General features: G+C 41.6%; 1 pseudogene across 1 annotated transcript; it reads left to right on the top strand.

Moving 5' to 3' along the window:
- Positions 1-810: 810 nt before the first annotated feature.
- Positions 811-2,399, top strand: LOC110585990 (annotated as a pseudogene). The gene has a single exon (XR_002480652.2). The product of XR_002480652.2 is annotated as an interferon-induced protein with tetratricopeptide repeats 5-like (transcript).
- The last annotated feature ends 10,041 nt before the right edge of the window (positions 2,400-12,440 follow it).

Below are 12,440 nucleotides of genomic sequence, written 5' to 3' on the forward strand. Positions count from 1 at the left end.
TTATAGCAAAACCTACTGAACTTGGGGCGCCTCAGTGGCTCAGATGGTTAAGCGTCTGCCTTTGGCTTGGGTCATGATCTCAGGCTCCTGGCGTGGAGCCCCACGGGTGGGCTGCCTGCTCAGCGGAGAGTCTGCTTCTCCCTCTCCCTCTGCCTCTCCCCCTGCTTGTGTGCGCTCTCTGTCTCTCTCAAATGAATAAATAAAATCTTAAAAAAAAAAAAAACCTACTGAGCTTATTACTCAGCCTCCTTTTGCTTTTTCCCTATCTTCTTTGAAATCTGTTACTCTCCTTTTTATCTACCTAAAATGCTTTCCCCATCTCTTGGCAGACCTGTTCCTGTCTGTTTCTGGGCCTTTTCTCTCTGTGGGGTTTTCTTCCTCCCTCTGCAAAAATGATGTATTGGTATGGCTTCCATGTCTCCTTCAGTGTACTTCTTTTTCTTATTTCTGACTATTCTTCTTTCCTTTCCTATTCATAATACAGAAATGGAATTTTTATGTTTGTTATTGACTGTTTACAGATCTATGATTCTTAATTTTCAAGGCTAGTAAACAAAACATTTAAATTTCTCTCTGTAAAAATAAGTGGTACTTGGCACAGTTAGTGACTGCCAAAAGGAAATCGATACCCAGCCATCTTTGCGGAACTGGTTTTGCAATAAATAATGAGAATTTAATGAAATATTTCTAGGATATAGCTGTACACAGAGGAAACTAATATAAAGTTATAGGGGCCTAGTGCTTCAACTGGAAATTCCAACAAAAGATCAATTTGGTTGCTAAGCAGAGAACAATGTTTAAGGTTTAAAAATGGACTTATTTCTTCAAAAATTTAAAAAGGATTTTATCTTTGACAGTGAAATTCCTAAGGACCCCTTGAAGGCCATTCTGTTGGAGTTAGAATGTCACTTTACATGGAATTTACTTAAGGAAGACATTCTGTTTGATGTGGAAGATACAATTGGGCAGCAGCTTGAATTTGTCACCACAGAATCCAGACTTACTCTTTATAACCTATTGCCCTAAGTGAAACACCTAAAAGGCCAAAATGAAGATGCCCTAGAATGCTTGGAACAAGCAGAACACATAATCCAGCGAGAGCACTCGGACAAAGAAGTTCGACATCTGGTCACTTGGGGAAATTATGCCTGGGTGTATTATCACATGGACCAGCTTAAGGAAGCTCAGAAGCATTTAGACAAGATAGGGACCACCTGCAAGAAACTGTCCAGTCCTTCTGACTACAAGTTGGACAGACCTGAGATTGACTGTGAGAGAGGGTGGGCACTCTTGAAATTTGAGGAAAGTATTACCACAGGGCAAAAGCGGCTTTTGAGAAGGCCCTGGAAGCAGAACCTGACAATCCAGAATTTAACAAAGGTCATGCCATCACAGTGTACCAGCTGGACGATACTGACAGACACGGGTGTATAAAGAGCTTTTCTCTGGGCCTGCTGAGGAAGGCTGTCGCCCTGAACCCAGGTAACGCCTACATTAAGGTTTTACTGGCACTGAAGCTTCAAGATGTACAAGCAGAAGATGAAGGGGAAAGGTATATTGAAGAAATCCTGGACCAAATATCCTCCCAACCTCATGTCCTTCGTTACACAGCCAAATTCTACAGGAGAAAAAATTCCTGGGACAAAGCTCTTGAAGTTTTGAAAAAGGCCTTGAAGGTGACACCAATGTCTTCGTTCCTGCATCACCAGATGGGACTTTGCTATCGGGCGCAAATGATCGAAATCAAGAAGGCCACAGGCAACAGACCTAAAGGGGAGGATAAACTGAGAATGGACAGGCTTATTACAATGACTATCTCTCATTTCAAAGTAGCTGTGCGACGAAACTCCAAGTTCCCATTTGTCTACACAGACCTGGCCAACATGTATGTCAAGGCAGGCAAGTGTAGTAAAGCTGAAGAAGTTTTCTAGAAAGCACTTCATCTGGAGAACATAACTGATGATCACAAACATCAGATCTACTACTACTACGGCCGCTTTCAGGAATTTCACTGTAAGTCAGAAAGTACTGCCATCCACCATTATTTAGAGGCCTTAAAGATCAGCGACCAGTCATCCCTCCGTCCCAAACTGACAAGTGTTCTGAAGAAATTGGCTCTGAAGAGACTTGGTCATGATGCTTCAGATGTGCAGAGTTTATGTGCCCTAGGGCTTGTTTATAAGCTGGAGGGAGAAGAGAGGCAAGCTGCTGAGTACTATGAGCGGGCCCAGCGGATAGATCCAGAAAATGCAGAGCCCCTTGCTGCTCTCTGTGAACTTCGACTTTCTATTTAAATATATACTCTAGGAAATTGTTTTTAAGCTTTTCTTACCATTTTGGGCTCATATATTTTTGTTTATTGTTTTAATCCATTGGTTGTTTTTTTTTTTTCAAGATTTTATTTATTTATTTGACAGATACAGCCAGAGAGGGAACACAAGCAGGGGGAGTGGGAGAGGGAGAAGCAGGCTTCCCGCTGAGCAAGGGAGCCCGATGCGGGGCTCCATCCCAGGAGCCTGGGATCATGACCTGAGCCGAAGGCAGACGCTCAACCAACTGAGCCACCCAGGCGCCCCCCCATTGTTAATTATAGAGCCAATTTTTATTGAATGTTTACTGTATACCAGGCATCATGCTAAATGTGATGAATCTTTTGGCTTTTTTTTTTTAATTAAAATACTGTATCCATTTGAAAACAGAAACATTCCAGATGTACCTTTCAAAAATGGTATGGCATTATGACTATATCCCCTTTATCTCTGTTATTTATAATTTTCTGATTAGGGGCACTTGGGTGGTTCATTCGGTTACGCGTTTGACTCTTGATGCTTGTCCCTCTCCCTCCACCCCTCCCCCCTTCCTCTCTTTCTCTCAAATAAATAAAATCTTTAAATAATAATAATAATTTTCTGATTAAAGTTTGTCATATTTCCCATACTGCTCACTTATGCAGTAAGCATAATCCTGCATAAGCCTTAGACCCCTAGTCAAGAACGCTCTTTCAGGAGTGCAAAATTATATTAGTTAAGCTCTTAACTATGTAGCTTGCAAAAGATGGATCCTATCCATTTCTGACTCTGATGAGGATATTTAACCATTAGCCTGATAGTCACTTAAAGAATCCTTTTTGTTGAAAGAAAAAGCTCATAATAGTAAAAAGTCTGCCATCTTTGATGACTTCAATAAAAGAAAAAAACTAAAACAGGGGGAAAAGGATTTCTTTAAATATAGAACTTTAGGGACCCATGAGAAATCAGAAGTGTTATCTCCCCAAAATGTTCACTGCGTAACTAGAAACAGCTGTGAGAAAAAAATGAACAATGGAAAATCGTTAGTCTCAAGTTTCTCTGGTCTTTTAACTAGAAGAATAAACCTAACCTAAATGGAATTAATTTTATTCCAACTAAAACTGCAGAGTTTTTGGGTTAAAATTATTGAGACAGAAAGCAGATTGAGAAATTGGGAAAAATGATTAAAAAAATGGGTAAAGTAGATGTCCCCATTCTACATCCATAGATTACCAGGGTTTCAGTGATTTGGTTTTGAGTCTGGACTGGGTGGTTCTTGTACCTCCAATTTCTGGCCTTTCGTTAACTCCTTTAGTATTCCAAACTTATTTCTGTATAGCTTTTTCTTTTGCCTGAAGGTTTCAGATTTACACGTTTTCCTATAGATCTTTCAGGAATAGTTAAGCCCTACTTTTGGTTTGAATATCCACCTTGAAGGGTCTATTGCTTAAGGACTCTTATCCCTGGGGGGCTTTTTAAGTTGAGATGCTGATGAAAGTGGCTTATTTTTTTTTTTTTTTAAGATTTTACTTATTTGACAGAGAGAGACACAGTGAGAGAAGGAACACAAGCAGGGGGAGTGAGAGAGGGAGAAGCAGGCTTCCCGCCGAGCAGGGAGCCCGATGTGGGGCCTGATCCCAGGACTCCGGGACCATGACCTGAGCTGAAGGCAGACACTTAACGACTGAGCCACCCAGGCGCCCCGAAAGTGGCTTCTTTAAAGTTGTTTCTTTGATTATCACCTACAGTTATATTTACCACCACAGTATTAGTGGAAAAGTGTGCCTTGTGGTTTGATTCTCTATACTGCCACTGCCTAAAGACTACTATGTATGTTTACTTTTTACTTATTGTTACTATTTTTATTTTAAATTTCTGTTATGATTTTATTACAAAAATGATGAATTCTCATAGTAAAATTTTAAACAGAAGCATATGAATTTAAAAGTAAGGTGCTTCTCCTCACCCTAACCCAATTCCACACCCCCCTGGTAAGTTGTTAACAATATGTATCCTTCCAGATGTGTTTTCTATGCATATTCAAACATATACCCATACTGCAATGTATTTCATGAATTAAAATTTTTTAAAAGTTTGATTTACTTAAGTCTCTGCTGTTTTTATTTTACTAATTTCATTTGTTTATTCAAGAAGGAAGAACAGGGAAGGGAATGATCAAGTATTTCAGAAATTCAGGATGAAGTCCTAACCTGTCAGAAGGAGCATTTACCACATTTTGCAGCACATATTTTATTTTGCAGCAAGTCATTAGGAATAATGTTGGAATTAAGGTTATGTTCCCAAGTATGGACTCCATACACAATAAGATACAATTATGATAATCAAAACAATAATAGAGCTAAAAGCCTCTATAATTAAATATTAGACTTTAAAGTCTATTAAATGACTTTAAAATTCACTAGATATTAAAACATTGAAAAATTGGTTCACAAGGGGGCACCTCAGTGGCTCAGTCGTTAAGCATCTGCCTTTGGCTCAGGTCATGATCCCAGGCTCCTGGGATCGAGCCCCGCATTGGGCTCCCTGCTCAGCGGGAAGCCTGCTTCTCCCTCTCCCAATCCCCCTGCTTGTGTTCCCTCTCTCGCTGTGTCTCTCTCTGTCAAATAAATAAATAAAATCTTAAAAAAAAAAAAAAAGAATTGGCTCACATGATTATGGAAGCCGAGGATCATAATCGGGCCTGCTGTCCACAAGCTACAGACTCAGGAGAGAGCCAACAGTGTAAATCTAGTCAGAGTCCAAAGGCCCGAGAACTGGAGGGATAATGCCATAGGGCTCCCGTCCAAGTCTGAAGGCCTGAGAACCAGGAATGCCGACGGTGTAAGCTCCAGTCTAAGAGAGGAGAAGACCAATGTCCAGCTCACACGGCCAGACAGACGGAATTCACACTTCCTCTGCCTTTGGGTTCTACTCAGGCCCTCAGCAGACGCGGTGAGGCCCATCCACACGGGGGAGGGCGGTCTGCTTTCATTCAGTCCACTGAGTCAGCTGCTAATCTCTCCTGGGGACACCATCACACACCCCGCCAGAACTAATGTTTAACTAGACATCGGGGGTCCCACAGCCTGGCAAGCCGACACACAAAACCAACCTGTAACTGCGTCCCAGGTGCAATGCTTAGCAGTCGCGCCATCACAGTGACCGGGTTTATTTTCTCCACAGTGAGGTCAACAAGGATTCTCTGGAGAAAACCCTTCCACAGCTGAAATGCCATTTCACCTGGAACTTACTTAAGAAAGACAGTGTCTCAGGTGATCTAGAAGATACAGTGTGTCACCAGATTGAATTCTTAAACACGGAGTCCAAAGCTACAATGTACAATTTCTTGGCCTACGTAAACCACCTGAATGGCCACAGCGAGGCAGCGCTGGAGCACCTGCGCCAGGCGGAGGAGCTGATCCAGCGGGAGCACCCGGATCAAGCGGAAACCCGAAGTCTGGTCACCCGGGGTAACTACGCCTGGGTCTACTATCACCTGGGCAGACATGCAGACGCTCAGATGTACGTTGACAGGGTGAGACGAGTATGGGGGACATTCTCACATCACTACAGTACTGAGCAGCCACTGGTTTCTCCAGTGACCAGAGCTGTCCGGGTCCTCTGCAGGGCAGGTCCCTGGGAACTGTGGTCACTACCGCCATCTACTGACACTGTAGCACCTGCTCGGCCTTGTTCCTAGCCATCTGTACATGTCTTAGCTTTGCCAGTCTCTGGGTGGAGCAAAACCAAAGTAGGTCCGTTGCATGCTGCCCTGAAAGGCTCAGAAAGCTAGGTGCTCACCTGGCTCTTCCTTTCCCAGGGAGAACCATCTCTGGCTGGGAGTTCCGTGTGGGCACTGAGCAGTGCCAGCCAGGGCAGGTTGAATCAGGGGGCAAATTGAAGCTGTTCTCCTCTTTTTGAAAAGTTATTCTCAGGTTTGTTTGTTTTTTTCCATTGTTGCTGAATTTGGTAAGTGGACACCTGAGCTTTGCCGGAGCTGGTTTTATTCACGAATAAGTTGTGTAACTGTGGATCTCAACTGGGGGCGGCGGGATCCCCTACTTCACCACCTTGGTGACATCACTCTCCAACAGAGTTTTGTGTTTCATTTTCAAATAACTCCTATCAACTACAAAACTGTCTGATTCACATCTATTGATTGATAAATGAACTTACATATTTTACTTTTAAATCTTACAACAACCCCATAAAGTAGTTACTGCTGTCATTCACTTTTTAGTGAGGGAGAAACCGAGGATTCCGATGCTTAAGTCACCTGTGTAGACTCACAAACATGTTGAGTGGTAGAGTCTGGACATGTAAGCAGACCAGACTGACTGCAAAGTCCAGGCTCCTTGACGGTGTCTCACTACAGACTACCAAGACCCCACAGCCCCAGCTCCTAGGGGACAGCCTTTAACAACTCTCCTTAGTCACAATCGCTGGCCTCACTCCCTGGCATATGCAGCTGAAGAAGAGACCTTCTGGGATCGAGGCTCATACATTTTACTGCATATAGGGAGCTTTCCTCAAAGAAAGTGACAGGGGCAATAACAGCTCATCTTCTGCTGGATGCCAGTCCTCATCTTCTCCCCTATACCCTTCCCTCCACCTTAAAACAGCAGACACTTGGCACAGCCTATCCCCAAAGGCCTTTCTCTGAAGGTAAGTCCTGGGCAGGCTCAAAACTATACACATTAATACACCCAACTGAGAAGCATTTGGAGATTGTGACCACGACCCACTGCAATCCAATTAAAACTCTTTTTCTTTCTGACTACCAAACTCCACAGAACCCAAAAGAGCACAAACTTCCTTTCCAGTTCTCTGTCCAGAACCAGGTGTCCAAAGGATAAAGGCTGGAGCCTCCCGCATGGAGCTCAGGAGGCTGGAGACAACATGGAACCGCCCATGTGCAGAACAAAGAGCTGTGCCTTACCTTCCCAGTGTCATCAGAGGTCCCATCCTTTACAGTTCTAGATTCAGTGACCATTAGCCTCTACAGCCCCTCCTTTAGAGCTGCCCAAAACAATCTCTTCTCCCTGGAGGTGTTTTTACGATTCCTAAGAACAGGGTTTAAAAGTGGGCTTTAATCACAGCCTGTGTCTATACTGACATAAACCTACCACAAACAAATGTATATCACAGATACATCATTTATGAACATAGGTAAAACATTTAAGAAAAGCTGAAAACAGAGGCCAACAATTAAAAAAATGTCACTTCCGTGATCAGCAAGATTTCTCTTGGTCTGCAAAATAGGTCTGCTTGGGAATATTATATAAACATTAAACAAAATGGAAAAATTCTAAAAATATAATCCAAAAGAAGACCCCCTCCTCTTGGAATTAACTTTAAGTGCAAACCCTGGCATTTTTATAAAGAGCATGATGCTTTGTGACTATCTCTTTATTGAATAGTACACAGTGAAAATCTTTATTGGTAAATATATTTTAACAATATAAAATTCCTCCCTTATATTCATGATGATAATATAGTCCAGAGGTTTACATGTTCAGAGAAAAAAATATCTAGACATAAATAAGAAATGTGCAGCCTGTATGAAGGGAACTATTGGACTTCAGTGAATAATAATTTAAAAGATTTGAGTAGTAAGAAGTACAAATCATTTTCCTAAATAAAAAGATGAAGTATATTATGGTACAATATTCCAAGCAAAATCTCCACAAACTTTCATATTTTCACATTTTTTTTTGTTCTGTTGCTAGAACAAATGTAAATTTTATGTAGAATAAAGAGGCAAACATTTTGTGAAAAGGCAGACTGAAGCTGAACTCGTGTCTTTAATAGCTACAATAATCTAAATATTTTAGTTCTGAGTTGTGAAAAAAACATGTAAAGTCCTAATATTATGTTACAATTTAGTATGTGAAAATGGTACAATCTGCAAGAGCTAGAAAGAAATGGGCCTCCCGGGGTAACTGATGGTGTCTCTGGACAGCTAGTAAGAGTAGATGTTTACTTCCTATATTGCAATGAATACATATCTGTGTGTAATTGTAAGTATTCCTAATTGAAATATAAAATTTAAACTATCAAAGTTCAAAAAATCATGAGTTTCATAATTTTAATGTTGAGAATGCAGGACACCAATAGCAGACAAAACTTATTTAAAAGTTTGAATTTATGAAATCTTGACTTCAAAAAAAATCCCTCCGTGGACAAGTTTTAGAGGGTGCTCCAAAATAATGAGAAAGGGAATCATATTAATGTGGAATAGTATGTTATAAAGTGAAAAAAGCCATTAGGTATAGTTCTCATTGTTGCTGTAAACAGAGATAAAATATATAGATTCTTATGACAAAGAGCACATAAATCAAGAAGATACTGTAATACTTCTATGACCAACTATTATAAAATGAGCACCGCAGTTAAAATGAGGCTAAGGAACCAAAGGTACTGCAAGTCCTACGCAGCACACCCCAGAGCGCTGACTGCTGCAGCCAGCCCTGGGGGAAGTGGGGAGCGGCGGGCAGCAAACGGCCCAGTCGGTCCTCCCGCTCTTGCTCCCCATCCTGGGCCTGCCCATGCTGCTAAGAGGTCTGGGTGAGGCCTGTGAGCTCTGCTCCAGAGGAACCCTGTGCCCTGGTGTCCGGGAGCCCAAGACCTCTCCCCCAAACCCATTTACTGACCTCCTTCCCCACCCCAGGAACCCCAAAACACAGACCCTGGGTCCATCTGCAGCTTATCTTTTTTGCAAACCCTGCCTGACCTAACAATAAAACTAGAAACTTACAAAATAAATAAATTATAAATAAAAATAAAATGAAGCTAAGGACACGAGCCAACACTAAGCAAGAAACTGAAGATGAGCAGTCAATAAATAGTGTTGAACTGCTCAATGTCTCTAGAAGATCAATTCAAGATTATGTAAGGTTGGAAAAGCCTGTAAAAGAATAGGATCCATTATGGAAATGGGTTTGGAGAACTCACATTTCCAAACTTTGGATGGATCTGAAATTCATATAGCTTTTCTGGAGTCAATTTCATCAGACCTGAAAATGAACTTACCTTTTAATCCAGAAATTACAGTTTTAGAAAGAAATCCAAAGAAGAAAACTTGGAGAAGTGTAGAAAGGTATATGCCCAAAGGTATTCCTCCACAATGTTAATTTATAATAATAAAAATATTGGAAGTCACCTAGGTGAGTATCAATAGGTTATAGGTAAAATGGCATTGATCCGTAAGAGAGAATCCTAGGTGGTCATTAAAAATGACCACATAAGGGCAGAAAAGCCAACATGGACAAGATGTTAATCACATATTATGAAGTGAAAAATGGGAATTTACAGTATATATGTTATCCTAATACTGTGTGCATGAGTGTGTATTTCCAAAAAGAACACTGAAATAGAAGCAGCCAAACCAAAAACCAGAGACAAAACTATAACCCACCTATGGAGAACAACAGGGAGCAGTATTACTATTAATTTTCCCATATAAGTAAAATTGAAGAACACATTTCAGAGAACGTAGTCTATGACTCCTGTGTAATATTAAAGTCATTTTATTTATATTTTCTAAGCATGATTACTTTCTCATTGTTACCTGCCAAACTAACAGCATACTGTTTCATAAGTAAAAGTTTTTCACAGGCTTCCATAATATCTGCTCTTCTAAAGTTACTGAGGTTCAGGTATGTTTTTCATCACAACCACTAACATTAGCAGTTTTAAAACTTGTGGATACATTTTATAAGAACTTTTAAATGTTTTAAACTATAATAATATATAATACCTGCACAAATCACCGAATCGTCTGGAAAGGGAAAAACCCCCCAAAACATAAACGATAGTTGTTCATCCATAGGTTATTAAAAATTACATGGTTTATTTCTCTTCAGTAGCAATTACAAATACAGCTTTTTTTTTTAAGATTTTTATTTATTTATTTATTTGAGACAAAGCGAACGAGAGAGAGAGAGCACATGAGAGGGGGGAGGGTCAGAGGGAGAAGCAGGTTCCTTGCCGAGCAGGGAGCCCGATGCGGGACTCGATCCAGGGACTCCAGGATCATGACCTGAGCCGAAGGCAGTCACTTAACCAACTGAGCCACCCAGGCGCCCCAAATACAGCTTTTGCAAATCACTGGGCATGACAGCTTTAAAGTTGTCTAACTCCAGGCAACAACATATCATTTGGAAATGGCATGGATACTTTTGCTTGCAATATACAATTTTAATATTCCGACAGTATTTCTGATTTGCCCAAGTCAAATGCCCATAAGAGTCCGATCTATTATAACTTCTCCGGAGGTAAACAAATATGGATTAAAACGCATGGAAAAAGGCCTAGGATACATGCTGAACTAAAAACCACCAGTTATTTTAGGAGAGGCAACTATTGAGAGGCGGGGGAGAAGACTCATCTGTTATATTTTCCTTAGAATATTTATGCCCTCTTCCCCCAACATGGGCAGCTGGTATGGACCACTGGCACGGGAGCACCCAGTCCTAGGAAGGCTAAGGAAGTCCAACTAGCCCCTGGGCCCTAGTCATGGTTGCCATGCTTCTCCAAGTTCCTTTTCTATTTTAAAGTATGTGGTTGGAGACCCAAAAGAGCAGGATATGCCTTCACCAGGGGCTGGAGTTCAAGTAGTTCTAAACTCCCCTGCTGTCCTCTGAGGATGTGAACTTCTTTGGGTTGGGGGTGGGGGGAGTGAAACGAGAATTTTTGGCCTGTGTGTCACTGCAAGTAAGCTGAAACTAAGGCCTGCTCTTTCAGACGGGGATAACTATTCCCATCTTTTACATGAGGAAACTGAACCAGAGAGGCTCAACCATCCCAAACTATGGACTCCAGACATGGTAGAGCAGGCAAGATATCCAGCATCACTTTTCCAATTCCCCAAGTATCTGAGGGGACCTTGCTCTTAAAAAGTAGTGCCTAAGAGGAGATATCAGTTCTTCATTGTCTGAAAAAGAAGCCTGGGGAAGTGCAGAGTCTGAAAGGAGGGGCAGGTGGGGAAGAGGAAGGAGGCAGGAGATTACGTAGTGTCCTGTCACTCAGTGGTACATGAAGATTCTGTGGAAATAACGGGAATCAGAACAGGCTACGCCTTCCCCAAAAACACAAAGGACGAAGGAGTTGGGCAAGGGCAGCTACAACTGCAGGTGCCTACTGGGAGCAACAAGCGGCGTGGTTGAGGGCATCTAGGATACCCAGGGGTTGAACCTTTCCAGAGGCAATGGCTCTCCCTTTTCCTGCCAAGTGTAGGCTGGATGTGAAGTGACAGGGCACACCAGGCACGGGGAGGCCAAGTTCCACACAGAAAATGGGCCTAATTCCCAAAAGACAGGTTCTAGAGAGTTTACCAGGAAACAATTTCCAGGCACTGAGAATGTGAATCGCTTAGTCATTTCAGAAGGCCATACCTATGACCCAGCCATTCCTTTTCTGATTTTGCACTTGAGCATTAGTTTTTAAGTTCTGGGAGATGACCCAATCACTGGCTGTGAAATCAGTTTAGTATATGGGAATAAGCATTTCTTTTAACAGAATGTGGTACAATACAAAATAAAGTATCAAAGTATATTACAGGTAATTAGGGTGCTGTTTCAGGAAACAAAACCATAGGTACTTAAAATTGTTGGTTATACATGTACATGTATTACACACACACACACACACACACACTCTCTCTCTCTCTCTCTCCAGATAACCAAATGGCTCACTCCCTCCACTGTAGCCTTCCCAGTGAGGTCGTCCCTTCTCCATGCTATGTAGACTGAAACATCTTTCTGACAACTTTTCCTATTTTCATTTTACTTTACAGCACTTACCACCGTCATCTTCTCCTTTGCAGACATTTTCTTGATAGGACTTCTGACAGCAACAAGGACACAAACTATCTGGTCACAATGACTTGTGAAAAAATAGTCTAGGATAAGTTCTCATTGGCCTATTTTGTAACAAATGACCATTCCTGGACCGATACAAATGCGGGTCCAGGAAGAGATGGTATCATCTGGGATAAATGTCAACTCTTGTGTTCACAAGGACGGGCTATCTTATGGGAAGAATGTAGAAAAGTTGCCTCAAGCAGACAAAAAGTAACAGCCACTACACCTAATATTTAAGTACATGCTAAAAATGCCCTAGCAAGTGGACAAGGAAAAGGGTAAATTAATC

This window comes from Neomonachus schauinslandi, chromosome 6 (genome assembly GCF_002201575.2).
Source record: "Neomonachus schauinslandi chromosome 6, ASM220157v2, whole genome shotgun sequence".
In the NCBI taxonomy this organism is placed as follows: domain Eukaryota; kingdom Metazoa; phylum Chordata; class Mammalia; order Carnivora; family Phocidae; genus Neomonachus; species Neomonachus schauinslandi.